The following is a 14265-nucleotide window of genomic DNA, read 5'->3' on the forward strand; positions in this document are numbered from 1 at the left end:
TCCCTGGGTCTGACACAATTGCTTCCCAATAGTACTCATGGAGCTGGCCACATGTTAGACGGTCTGTTTTCTAACGACAAAAACATTAAGATAAAAGAGATTTTACCTCTTGCATGGTCAGACCATCATGCTGTGATGTTCGAAATTTCATTGGACTCCCCTACACACCCAGCTGCCACCATACACGCCTCCGGTACGATTAAATCTTGGAGACATCTTGACAATCAACTACTCATCGAAACCTTATTTTTATTTAGGCGATTTGTTAAGCGCTCAATTACCCGTGGGTGTCTCGGCGCTGAGAGAGAGAACTGGTCCATGAGGAGTTATTGCGTGAACAGCCAGGATTTTATCTGCTTGCGGAAAGAGAGAAGAGATGTGGAGGCTTTGATGGAATGTGGAAGACTGTTCCATAGTTTAGAAGTGGTAACTATGAAGGATCTGTCTCCCCCTAGGAGACTTTCTTAGTCCTGGGAACCTGCATGAGAACCTTGTCTCCCACGCAGCCAGATACCCCCAAAGATCCTAACACAGCTGCCAAATAATATACCCATTGGCTCACCACAGCCATGAATAAACTAGTGCCCACAAAATCTATCTCTAAAAATCGCAATTCTCCCTCGGCACCTTGGTTCACCAACGCTCTCAGACAGCAAAAGCAGATATGCAGAACTCGAGAACGACACTGGAGAAAGGCCTATTCCACCGAAAAGAAACTACTCTACAAAAACGAACTTACAATATATAAAAAATGATTCTTCAGGAAAAAAAGTCTATACTACTCCACTCAGATTGAGCAAGCTAAAAACTCCAATAAACAACTCTATCAGGTTGTATCCAAACTCTCTAAACTACCCCCTCAATCAATTCCTGTCCCTTCACATCTCGCAAGCTTGTTCTTTGACAAAGTTAATAACATATACACCAATTTCTCTGACAGGAATAAAGATCATTCCCTGTCCCCACAAACCATCCTACCCCAGTCCGCCCAGCCCACTTTTAGGCAGTTTCAAAAAATCAATGTCACCCAAGATACTAACGTTATGAATTCCATCAAATCAGGCTCAGCCTACGATCCCTGTCCTCCAGCAACACTTCTCTCAGCAGTTGACATTGTAGTCCCCCAACTTACAGAAATCTTCAACTCTATATTCCGCACAGGGATTTATCCTACCATCTGGAAAGACACCCTTCTTAAACTCCTTTTGAAAAAACCTCACCTAGACGCCGAAGATACCAATAACTACAGGCCTATTGCCAGCTTGCCTTTTGCTGCAAAACCAGTAGAAAAATTGATGAATACACAACTGTCCCAGTACGTTGAAGATCATTTCCTATTAGACAATACCCAGTTTGGCTTTTGCAAATATCACAGCACTGAGACGGCACTTATCAAAGCCACTGACGAGATAAGAACCATCCTCGATCAAAGAGGGACGGCAGTGCTCATTCTGCTTGATCTATCCGCTGCCTTTGACACGGTCGACCACAACATCTTGATCGACCGTGTCAATGCCATAGGCATCCAGGATGAAGCGAAAGATCTTCTCGCCTCCTTTCTCTCTAACCGCTCCCAAACTGTTCAACTGGGCAATTTCAGCTCCGCCCAGATGACACTTCCCTGTGGCGTCCCCCAAGGCTCATCCCTAAGTCCTACGCTTTTCAATGTCTATGTGACAGACCTAGCGAGAACCATCAAGGACTATGGGATGAGCCTAACATCTTACGCGGACGTAAGTTGGTTTTAGCCATAAAAAACAACGGAGAGAAAATAGTGGCCAACTTTCAGCATGGCATGTTGACTTTCAGTAACTGGATGGTGACAAACTGTCTCAAGTTAAACTCCAATAAAACGGAAGTAATGATATTCGGGAAGCTCTGCCCTATCTGGCCCGGAGCCTGGTGGCCCACTGAACTGGGCTCCTCGCCCACACCAGTCACCAAGGTCAAAAACCTGGGAGTACTCGTGGATGATAAACTAACGTTTGCTGCTCACACAAACTCCATTGTCTCAGCATCTTTCTACAAGCTCAAATCTATAAAGAAGATCCTCCCCTTTCTTCCCCCCAACTCAGGTAAAACACTGGTCACAGCATTTGTCATGTCACCTGTAGACTATTGCAATGGACTCCTTGTCAATGCCCAGCACAAAGTTATTCATAAACTGCAGTCTGTACAAAACGCAGCCGCAAGAATGCTTTCAGGCACCCCAAACTTCAAACCTATCACCCAAGTGATCAAAGATTACCATTGGCTGGCGGTAAAAAATCGAATAAAATTCAAGGCACTCTGTATAGCCTATAAAGCCTCCCGCAAACAAGGGCCTCATTTTCTCCTCAACTCCTTGGCATTCTACGCCCCCAACAGAGCATTACGATCCAGGAATGCTCTCCTGATGTCTGTGCCACGGACTAAAACAGCCTCTTGGGCGACCGTCATTTCACTGTTTCAACAGCCAAACTTTGGAACTCCCTCAACATGGACATCAGATCCTGCCCTACTCTCACCATTTTCAGAAGAAAAATAAAAACCTGGCTGGTTAATCAATAATTTCTCTTCCATTCCTCTTTTCTGCTTTCGTTCACAGCGCCAAGACGCCCTTTGGCATTTGTTTGTGCTTTATAAGTTCCATAAATAAATAAATAACATGGGGGTGTGGATCATAAAGCCGAATCCACCCCCCCCCATATTATCAAGGCACACATTAGTGCATTAAAACAACGCTTGTTTACATGCACTAATGTTCCCTATTGCCGACTATCGCCGGATTTAATTTTGCCTACGTGGTGCGCGTTGATAATTACGCGCTATCACGGCGATTAACTCCGGCGATAGCCGGCGATATGGAAATGTGCGATGTGCGTTTATTAATGCACATCTTATTAACATGCCCCTATATTATTTTAAATGTTACTCTCACTTCTTCGAATTTTAGTTCTTATTTTTTTGATTCATAGAAAAACAAATATAATTACCCTTGATTGTCCCTTTAGAAGGCGCAGATATGTACTTAATTAAAATTGTAACGTATTTGTGATAAAAGAGTCTTTTAAAATCTAAATAGAATAAACAAGTGTTAGCGGTTACAACTTTAGAGCTCTATGGATATATAAAAAAATGATTTTATATAGATGATTAGTTATACCTGAAGCAAATGTAACTTCTTGCTTCAAATGAATGTATCCAATTCGAATGAGGTTTATTCAAGTCTTTCCTTTTCTCCCTGTTTATTTTAAGTAATTCCACAGTTGTTGAGAGGAATGTAATAATAGCAGTTTAGCTCTTTGGCTTTGGGCTTTATCAGTTGTTAAGGGCTCTTTTCCTTATTATGGTCCTGAGCTTGTGTCTCAGGCTTATAGCTTGTGAAAAAAGCCTTTAACAATTATAGTTATCGGCAGTGGGCTGTAATGATTTAAAAGCATTATTAGGAGCATTGGGCATCATGTATGCAAAGTCACTGTCCAAATCCTAATAGCCAAGATATTTGAGATATTTGAAAACGTTCACAGCTCACCCAAAAATGGACTGAATTCATGCTTCCAGGGCCACTAACACAGCATCCTTCACCAAATAAAACTAGAGCTAGTGGGATGAGTCACAAAGCTCATCCCAGAAATTAGTGTAACAAAGGTGTACACATTGCACAACTTACAAAAGCAAACATTCAGTCATGGTTTTGTACTAGTAAAGGGAAGGTAAATTCTAAATCAGCTCACAGGGGTGGGTGTTGGTATCTAAGGATATAAGCTTACCGTTAGCCACAAACATATTAGATTCTCAACCTCCAAACGGCTAAATACGAATTCCTATAAGGCAATGGAGCACATGTGTTTATTATACTAGAAACACAATGGGAATGCAAACAAAAAGAATGGGTGTGTAGTTTAAGGCGTTTCTTCAGAGGGTAAAATAGTTGTCTCTGGAGAAAACACGTTAAACCGTGTAAATTAATTTACATACTATATTTTGTCCAGCAGAAATGCAGATTTACTAAATATCATACTACGTACATTTTAAATAAGACCACTCTTGAGTATTCCTAAAAATTTGCAAAAACTCTCCAAGACAGATGCCCATGCTCATAATAAGCACTGCTGGGCCACTGAAAAGCAATCTCCGGCAGTCCATGCCACCATCCTCAACAGGCCCACCAACAAAGACCTCCTTTGCTGCCTGGTGCTCCTTTCTGGAGGTTGCACCTACGATGAGGAGTTCAGAAATGGGGCAGCAGGTAATAATACTTGTCATAAATATTGCTGCTTCATCATGGTAATTGGTTGTATACTGTGAATACGCTTAGGATAAGGTTACCCACTTCTGGCACAATTCTGGCCCTGCCATGTGCATTGTGGGAACCGGGGTTCTGAATATTTTTGTGAGCATTGCTTTAGGTTGCCGGATTACAATCCATCCAAGCACTAGTCGAGACATTTTGGGGCTAAATATTTGGGGACCCGGTGGGTTGGGGGGGACAAATCGACTTGTTTAACGTTCATGCAAGAGGGACCAAGGGTGATAGAACCTCGCCAACTATCATCTTCTTGGAAGAAAGTCTAGCCAGATGCTCATCCCATTCTAGAGTGATAGTTGCGGGTGATCTAAACAGCACTTTTGAACTGCTTGACAAAGAAGATCTGTTGGGCAGTGAGGCACTTCATGACAAATGGGCTGTCCCTCCTTTACTTTTGGCACCAGTAAAAATATGGACACTGACAGCACTTCACATTAATGCTCTAAAAGTTGAGTTTGGCCTAAGGGCTGTAAATGGCAGAACCCCCTCCGACATGCAGGGCTCCAACACATATAATGGAGTGAGCTGCCCGTCTCGCATTGATTACATCGTCTTAGATGTAAGATTGTGGGGAGACTTAGTCAACGTGAGTGTGGACAACACCACAGATTGTGACCACAACACCCTCTGTCCAACTATGAACCCCTTGTGGAAAGCTCCTTACTACTCCAAGACTTTTTCAGCCCCAACTCAAACTAGGTGCGTAATCCCCACAAACAATAAAATGGAAGAAGGTGGTGGTGCAAGGTGAAAAGATTTTAGCCGTATGGCATGACTTGGTGTTGGACTTGGCCCGCAGGGCAGGTTCACCCCTAGACTTTTTGCCTTATTTGTGACCCTGCGTCAGTGATTTTTGGGTCTCTGCGCACTTTCCCCTGAGTCCCAGAGTGAAAGTGCGTGCGTGTAGTATGGCTGGCCTGCCCTCCCGTAGGAATGCATGGGGAATGTGTGTGTCCCTGGTAGTTCCTGATGCGTGGGGAGTGCAGGCTCGAGTTTGGTATGCTTAAACTCGTGAGAGTGAATGCTGCAAGATGGTGTCTGCGGCATGTGTGTGTCTAGTTGGGAAGTGCTACTTCTGGACATTGAGATATGTGTGCAGTGAGGGTGCTGGAGCGTGATTGGCTGGAGCTGGCTGGCATGCCAGGCTCCAGGAAGTCTGGATGGGTCTGCCCGGTGGTGAGTGGGAGATTAGCATGAGTGATGTGTGGGAGGAGTGTACCTGTGTCCTGGATGGGCTGGGTTTTCCCCACACAATGCTGGCTCCGCCCCCCTGTGGTGTGTCTAATGACCCTAGCCTCCCCAGTGAAAGGAATGGGTGGTTGGGCCATCAAGAGTGCTCCAGAACCAGCTGCGACTGGTTTTCCCCCCACCCTGCACCCTGAAACAAAGGATTTGTTGGTATAAGAAGGGGCTGTGTCCCCACTGAAAATGTTCTACTTTTGAATCCTGCCAGAGGGGGCTTGTGCCGCTGCTGGGGCCAGAAGGACCGCCACTTGGGGAGTCTCCCTGCCTGGAGACCCAGTGTGCTGGCTCTGGCCCAGCCTTGCCCCCCCTGCCTGCCTCCAGCCCTGCTGGAGCCCTGTCCTGTCCTCCAGTGCTGGGGAGCACTGAGGACTTCTTGCCTGCAGCCTGAGAGCGCTGCTCTCTTCCCTTCAGCGCTGGGAGCGCTGAAATCGCCTGTCTAGCGCTTGGAGCGCGCTGGATTTTACCCCTAGCGCTTGGAGAGCGCTTTTGTCTGCTGTTTAGCGCTTACGAGCGCTTTATGGTGTCTGCAGCGCTTGGGAGCGCTGTGGTCTGCAGAGGCCGGTGCCCACCCGGCATCCGATCGCCCCGTGTGGCGAGTTGGCGGCGCGGGTGCCACCCCGCTCATTGCCGCGGTGTTATTGTCCGGTTTTATTGATCTACGAGGGAGCCCACTCCTCGGATCATCTGGGAAGCCGCCTGCCTGCCTAGAAGCGAGCCGCCGCGCTGCCCGCGGCGACCCGGAAGTGGTGAGGCGGCCGACCAATCACAGTGCCGCCCCGGAGAGGCCGACCGGAAGTCCCGCCCCGCTGCCGCGACCTGGAAGTCAGGCAGGCCGGGGGCAAGACGAGAAGCAGCCGGCCGAGGGGAGCCCCGGGACCAGCGGGAGAGACCCGCCTCCGCTGGAGAGCCCAGCGCGAACCCGGTGAGTGAAGGTGCCTGCAGAGGAGGGGGGGAGCGTCGGGACACATTGCCGGTGTCCGCCCCGCCCCCTCTCTGTAGCGCGACCTCGCGCCTGTAGTCAGAGCCAGAGAGGCTCTTAGGGGGCATTTGTGAGCGAGCCGAGTCCCCAAGAGGGGGACTCCAACCCGAGCCTAAGTGAGGCTCCACCGAGAGAGAGCATCTCCGCGTTCCTGGTGAGCCACGAGGTGCCCCGGGGGCACCAGTTGCGTTAGAGCCCAGCGAGGCTCTTGGCCAGCATCATTGCTTTGGGTCCCCAGAGCGAGGGACCCCCCAGCCCAGCGAGGCTGCACCTGTTCGTTGCTGGAGCCCTGAGAGGCTCAGCAGCCCCCCCCCTTACTGGTGAGAGAGCCTAAGAGAGGCTCACCAGTGCCACAGTGGTGGTTCTTTGAGCCCAGAGAGGCTCCAACTTTGCGCTAACTTTCCCTGCTCCAGTTGCCCAGCACTTTGTGGGCAACTGCCACGTTTAGGCCCTGACATTGGGACACCGGGACAGTCACAGGTGGTGACTTGTGAGTTTGGGGAAATTGTTACTGATTCTGCACCTCTGAATGTATTGTTTATGCGTCATGTGCCTTTACACCTCTGAATGTTACGACATCATGTGTTTTATCCTTGCACCCCTATAGGTATTGTGACATGTAGGTGGTTGTTTTCTCCCTAGTACAGGTGGTGCTAGTGAGGTCCTGTTACCAGTGATTACTGGTTGAGTGCTATTACTGAAAGTATTGCTTTATTACTGAAGGTATTGCTAAAGTGCTATTACTGAAAGTATTGCTTTATTACTGAAGGTATTGCTAAAGTGCTATTACTGAAAGTATTGCTTTATTACTGAAGGTATTGCTAAAGTGCTATTACTAAAGGTATTGCTTTATTACTGAAAGTATTGCTGCTAAAAGTGTTGATACCCTTGACGGTGGTTCAAGTGGCCCTGTCCTGTACAAATATCCCTTGTAAATTCCGCCCGTGCCTGTTGGCACAGTGTAACAAGATGTGTGTTTTATCTGATGTATATTTATTATAATACAAAGGCTATTTTTACATAACCTTGTGTGGAGTGTTTCTTTGTGGTGGGCCTTGGGTGTTGTTGCTGGGGTGCGTGCGCAAATACTTAACTTACATTGCCTCCAAGTTTAGCCTTGACTGCTCGCGCCACGTTACCTAGAGGGCGAGTGAGGGGTTATCTTGGCGTGTAACTCCCTTGCCCTGACACTTAGAAATGGCGATCCCTGACTGACCTCGACGCGAGTCTTGGCCGGCCAGGGTCCTGGTTCTAACACTTGGTAATAGGTACACAAGAACTTGAGTCCGCGGTTGCCAGTAAAAGAGATTTGGCCAATGCAACCGTGGTCCATTCCTGTACTTTTGATTGAATCAATGCCCACTTTGTAGTTCCTGGGTCAGATCGCAAGCCCATTAAGCAGCCGAAAGGGGTTCATTCATGGTACACCAAGGACTGCCGATGCGAGCGATCAATTCTGGCAGCAGCAATCAAAGATAAAAATTGCCCTTTAATACGGATTTCCGGAAACGCTACAAGGCTACCTTACACGAGGCCAAGGTAGTTTTTGGACGACTCACAGTGGCAGCAATTGAGAGAAGCTAGTACGGCAAAGGACGCTAATCAATTTTGGTCCCTTGTCACTTGGGGTAGCAAATCGGGTGCGCCCTCGCCACCCAGCTATATTTCCGCACAAGCATGGCACGATCATTTTCACAGTTTAAAGAGTCTCAGCAAAGCGTTCATTTTAGGTGCTGTTATACTGCACAACCATCATGCTGGTGGGATTTCCCACTTCTGTAGGCCATCTCGAATCTCTGTCAAGAGAAGAAAGAAATTAATCTTAAAAAGATCTGATAGATTCAGTGATATCTTGACCCCCAACAATATAATGTGCTGACACGCCCACATTTTAGGGGACCCTCTCCTCTCTCCTGAAGGGCAGTTACCTTCATGCTCAGAAGAGATAGACGCAATATTTCTGATTTCTTTGAGTTGATTTTAAAGCCAGATATCTCTTGGAATTAAAAAAGATTAGACTGGAGCTTCGGGAGGGAGGCCACTATTATCTTCTTTGTTTTGATGAGGTGGACCGCTCTGCATTGAATATCATGTGTCTGGTGTTTTTATTGAAGCCAAATTGGTCCACGTGTATAAGTCCTGGGAGGATGTGCTCAAGTAAGGTCCCCAAATTTTAGTGAAGATTTTTACATCTGCATTTAGCATTGCAATAGGACCATATGCTGTGATGTGCATTTCCCTGGTGTATTATGTATTTGGTACTTGTAGAGAGTACATAGACCAGGTAATTCCTTGGAACTGGGTTAAAAGAACCAATGCCCGCTGTTCAAGAATCAGACATATGCCAGTTAGAAAAGCCAGATTCGTAGGCACTGTCTGAATCTGGTATAACAGGGGGTCGAACTGATTGTCATTGGAAGGGAGTTCCGAATACCAGGGGCGAATACAGAGAAGCGGGACCCACCCAAATGTTATCTTCTTGAATGAGAGAGCGGTGAAAGGGTTCTGGTGTGCACACCTCAGGTTGGGGGAGAAGTGTACTTTTGAATGTGAATTGAGATGAAAGCTGGGCTGCTGCCACACAGAGATTAAAAAATGATGCAGCCAGTCTTGAATACAGATTGTTGCTTCATCAGCAGCCAGTGTAGTTACCTCATCAGGGGGGTGATGCGGCAGCTCCAAGGATGACGATAGATGACCCTGGCTGCTTGGCTCTGAGCCAATTGCAATCTACGATCGAGTCCTTCAGGTATATCCCACTAGATTGAACTCACATAGTGGATCACCAAGATGACTAATGCGTTGATATCCTGGGTAAAAGCTTCAAGAGTAAGACATTTGCCAATCTTTCTGATTTTGTAAAGCAGTAAAAAGCAGGACGAGATCACAGCCCCTACTTGAGGCAGTGACGTAACAACACTCGAGAGGTCCCCCTGCAAAGTACATGTTGGGGGGCCCTCACACTCTGGACCCAGTCAAGGGCTCTCAGCGCTACCCGTGCACGGTGCCGAAAGGGGCCCCATGGAGCTCGGGCCCCCCCAGACTTTGGTGGCTGAGGGGGCTAATATTACACCACTGACTTGAGGTTTCATAGACAAGTTCATATTCATAAGGACTCCTAGGCTCTTGACAGAGATTTTTGGTTGGAGGGACATGCCCTTGGTGGCTAGCCAAAATATGGGGATCCATAGGCCACGCCTGCTGCTTATCCAATTACAGATCAATAGCATTATGTTTTTTAAAAGTATCTTTAGGTTACGGTGAATTATTGATAGCAAGACTAATTGCATTTTTTCATCGTAATTGTAAATTTTAATCTTCATTTTTTTCTAAGAGTATGCAAGGGGGCATATGTACAAATTAAACAGGTGGGTTGAAAGAGAGGACCTCTGGGGCACTCCACATGTAAGCTGGACTTTGGGTGAGTGATGGGGGAATAGGCGAACCAACTGGATGCAGTCCATCAGGAAAGGGGTGACCCACTTGAGCGACGTCCCCCGGAGGCCAGTGGCTCTGACACAGTCGACCCGCAGTTCGTAGATGAACATTTTGTCTGCCGCCGAGAGATACAAGAGCACCAGCACCTGAGTGGTACCCTTGTCAGCCTCTGCTGGATCTTTCCTCAGCCTATGTATTAGGGTAGTTATGGATTCATTAATTGGCCGAGTTACTTCTTTAGTTGTTGCAAACAAATTGCGGCCCTTGGTTACAGAGGGGTAAGTAATAATGAGCGAAATGCTTTATAAAAGCACTGTGAGTAGCAATCTGGGCCGACAGACTTTTGTATTTTAAAGGTTTAACAGCTGCCTTAACGTCCACTTCTATAGGATCGTCTAGGTCAGCCTGCCAATCGGGAATTAGAAAGTTGACACAAAGGCAGGTAGGTACTCTGCTCGATGTCCAGTGGGTAGTCCGCCGAATAGATTTGTGAGGAATAATAGAAGGCTAAGAGCTTCTCACCCTCCTTTGTTAGTTTTACCCTGTCATCTAACACTATCTCCTTCACATAGTTGTGTTCTTGTTTCATATGGCGTAGGTGAGTCAAAGTAGTCTGTCCTACATGGGAACCCTAACATTCAACAGTGACATTAACAAGGTCATGATCTGAGACCAAAATTGTACCAATTTCTGATTGAGGACCTCAGTGTAAAAGAGGGGAGTTCAAAAATATATAGTGGATTCTAGAGTATATTATGCAGATGCCAGGGAAGTATGTATAGCTTTGTTCCTCTCTGTGGTGCTCACATTACATAATGGAGGACAGTTTCTCTTAGTTTGCTCTTAGGTTTACACGAGAAGCCTACAGAGTGTGGAGTATCTGTGTCAGTTCTGTCTACGCTGTGGTTCTAAACTGAATTAAAATCGGCAATAAATATGATGTTCTCTTCACCAAAGTGAGTGAGGGTATAGAATGTTTTACTTATAAAGTCATCCTGCCCTGTTTTTGGAGCATACAACACTGCAGTGGTAAGTAAGACCCCTCTAAAATCCCTTTAAGACAAAGGTAACTACCCTCTCTATGTCTTTGGCTTTCCAGGCAGGAACAAGGAAGATCATCCCAGTAAACGAAGGCCACCTGATTATGTTTGCTATTTCCTGAAGAATAGGATGCTTGCAAGTAGTGTTTGTATTTAAATTTAGTTTCTCCTCCCAGTTTGAGAGGTGTTTAATGTAGTGGGATTATGTCATGCTCCTCTTACTTCTTGAACAGTCAAATTTTAGTGCATTTCGTTTAGTCCTTTAACATTAAATGAGAGCATTTGGACCATAAGGTTATCTGGTATATGTGTCTTCAGTCAAGCCCAACTCATCACATGTAGTCGGTACAATTTAGATTGATCGCCATGATACTTTAAATGCGGGTGAGCATGACTGTAAAAATCATATGGTTTTAGGGATGTGTGGTCTAATTGTATTATTTTCTATGCTCTTATGCCCTTCCTTACTCTCTACCATTTTCCGAAAATTTGAATAAGTCAAACAAGATTTAAAATAAAATAAATGAGTGTAATTTCATGATGACTTTGGGGCCCTCGTCAAGTTGACAGGTTTTCCTTTTCCCTGTGGTGGAGTTGTATGTTAACCATGATTGTGATGTGGAGCATGGCAACTCAGTATGGTCAGACGGCCACTAAGTCTTAATGTGTTAGCATGCTGCTAGTTTACTGCTTATACATGGTCCATTGGTCATATGTAATGCAAGTGTTGTTGCCCCATGTATCACGGTGAAGCGGGGTCTGAGCCATTATAATTTTTTTGTCTTCGGGTCTTGCCACCCTCCTATTTTGTTTTGTTCCTAACTGCTATTTAGTTTACAGTGTCTTCCAAGAAGATGATCTCTGTGCATTCTCCTCTGAGCCCAGCAATTGTGATTTTTAGGTGGGACGTTGATAGTTCTGCTAGAGCAATCCCCAAGAAACAGGCAGCCATCCAAAAATTGGAAGAATGGTGACTTCTGTTGTTGTAGTCTAAAGTGATGCTTAAGGAATAGAGCCTTCAGTATCTAATGTTATGATGCTGAAGAAGGTTTGCAATCAGTCCAAGCTGGTGGTGGTGAAGCTGAATTGCTGGAGTAATATCTTGAAAGAGAAGGCAGGTTTTTCCAGCGTGTTCAATCTAATCTTTTGACCTAGCCGAATTGTAGACCTGCCGTTTACATTTGTAGTTTTGTAGTTTTACACGGATACCATGTAGTTTGCTGCACACCTTCATTCTCCCTCGTCCCATTGGATGTTCTCTGTCTAGCTTGATGGTGTTGAGAGTGTCCTTAATTAATGCTGTGAAGTGTCTAGAGATAAAATGTTCAATGTCAGTGCCCTCTCACCTTCCGGGAGGCCTCAAATGTGTATATTATTCCACCAGGAGTCGTTTTCAAGGACTTTAATTTTCATTATTGTCAATTTGGGAGTGAATGGACATGCACTTGTCCATTAAAGTTAGGTTATTTTCCATGAGTCAGTCTATGTAGTTTCTCCTTCCACAATTCTAGTCCCAACTGAGTCAATGTTTGTTGGAGTGTCTAGTTCTTTGGATACGTTCACCTTAAGTTCCTTCCGAAGTTTAGATTTGAAGGTTTGGAAGCTATTCAGCAGTTCTACCTTTATTAGGACCATGGTAATATCGCCAGAACTAACAAGGGCTGGCTGGCCGAATAACCGGCAAAGAGGTATATTAAAAATACGCATATGTTGGATTTATATCGTGTGATCTCATTGTATATCTTTTTATATAAATTTATACTTGTTTTTATGAAACTTGTGTGGAGTCCATTTGTGGTGTCATCATTGGGTTACTGAGAGTGTGGTTGCAAATACTTTACACACTTGCCTTGAAGATAAGCCTGGCTGCTCGTGCCAAGCTACCGAGGGGGTGAGCGGGGATTATCTGAGAAGGTGTCCTTCCTTTCCTTGACGTGGAAGCAAGGGTCCCTATTTGGACTAAGGTACCTACCTCAGCCAACTAGCGACCCCCAGGTTGAACAGTGACCAGAATGTCTCCTCATCAGAGAGCCATCACTCATTCATCACCGCCAAGCTCACATAAGTGGTTACAGATTTCGGGACGGATTTATCAAAGGTTTTGTGTTGCCCTTGCCCCATGCAAGCGGACATAGGGCGATGTAAAATCTACAATTAGATTTACCAAGCCAAGCAAGGCCAACGTACATCACCCTGCGTGGCCTGGCAAATCTGGAGCAACGCAAAGGAGCGCCAGTTGTGTCACTGCCTAGCATTACTCTGCCCAGACGATGTTCCCATGCATCCGCATATGGGTTTTGGCACATTCCCAGATTTACCATGAGTGCTTCAAAATGCTACGCCTTCCCAGGGGAGGGGTAATGAGGAGGAACATTTTTATTTCTCTTAATTGTTTCCTATTTACATATGTGCTGCATTCTGCAGCACACATTTAAAAAGCAAAAAGCCTCACAGGATTGTTTTTGTGCAAGAAGGTGTCCCTTCTTGCACAAAACAATCCTGCCCGCTGTACAGGCCCCCTTGCTTCATGGTGCAGCAGTGCCTGCGTTGGCGCTAGGCACCATATAGTGCTCAAGCGCAAGGAGCGGACAGGAATATGCCACATAATGTGAAATATGGCACATTCCTTCCCTCTTCCTGTCACATATTGTAGTGCCGAAAGGTGCCTTGTTGAACTGCGCTCATTACGTGATATTTTGATAAATCTGCCCCTTAATTTGTAGCAGGATTCCAAGGAGGCAAGGTGATGTGAGGTTTTGCTGCCCCTTAGCTGCCTTTGGGGTCTCCATGCCTGCCAATTATCTTTGGGTTAAGTATGGACTTTGTGTAGAGTGGCAGGATGGCGTTTGTTTTATAGCCAGCTGTGTAGATATCACGAACTGCAGTGTTTACATACAGGGCGCAATGGAGCCCAAGCACTCTCTATGTTTATAGTGGTGTCCCTTCACGTGTGGCTCCGCAGAGCCTGATTTAGTTCATTAGTCCTCCTGTGATCTTATAATGCTTATAGAAGTCTTAATTCTCCATCCTATTCTTGTATTGCATTAAACCTGCTACAGCTGTCCATACGTCACATTAAAATGGTGCATTCTAGACAGTGTTTTTTTGTGAAAACTAACCCCTATGCCTTGGTACAATATGCATAAGATTGAAATACAAATTGAGAATTCAGTGGATTTTTGAAGGGCTCAAAAATGTTTCCTCTTTTCTGTTAATGTTTCGATGGTTTTCGCTCTGATTTTTCATTGATGTGTGCACTATCAATGAATAAA

This window comes from Lissotriton vulgaris, chromosome 7, assembly GCF_964263255.1.
Source record: "Lissotriton vulgaris chromosome 7, aLisVul1.2, whole genome shotgun sequence".
Lineage (NCBI taxonomy): Eukaryota > Metazoa > Chordata > Amphibia > Caudata > Salamandridae > Lissotriton > Lissotriton vulgaris.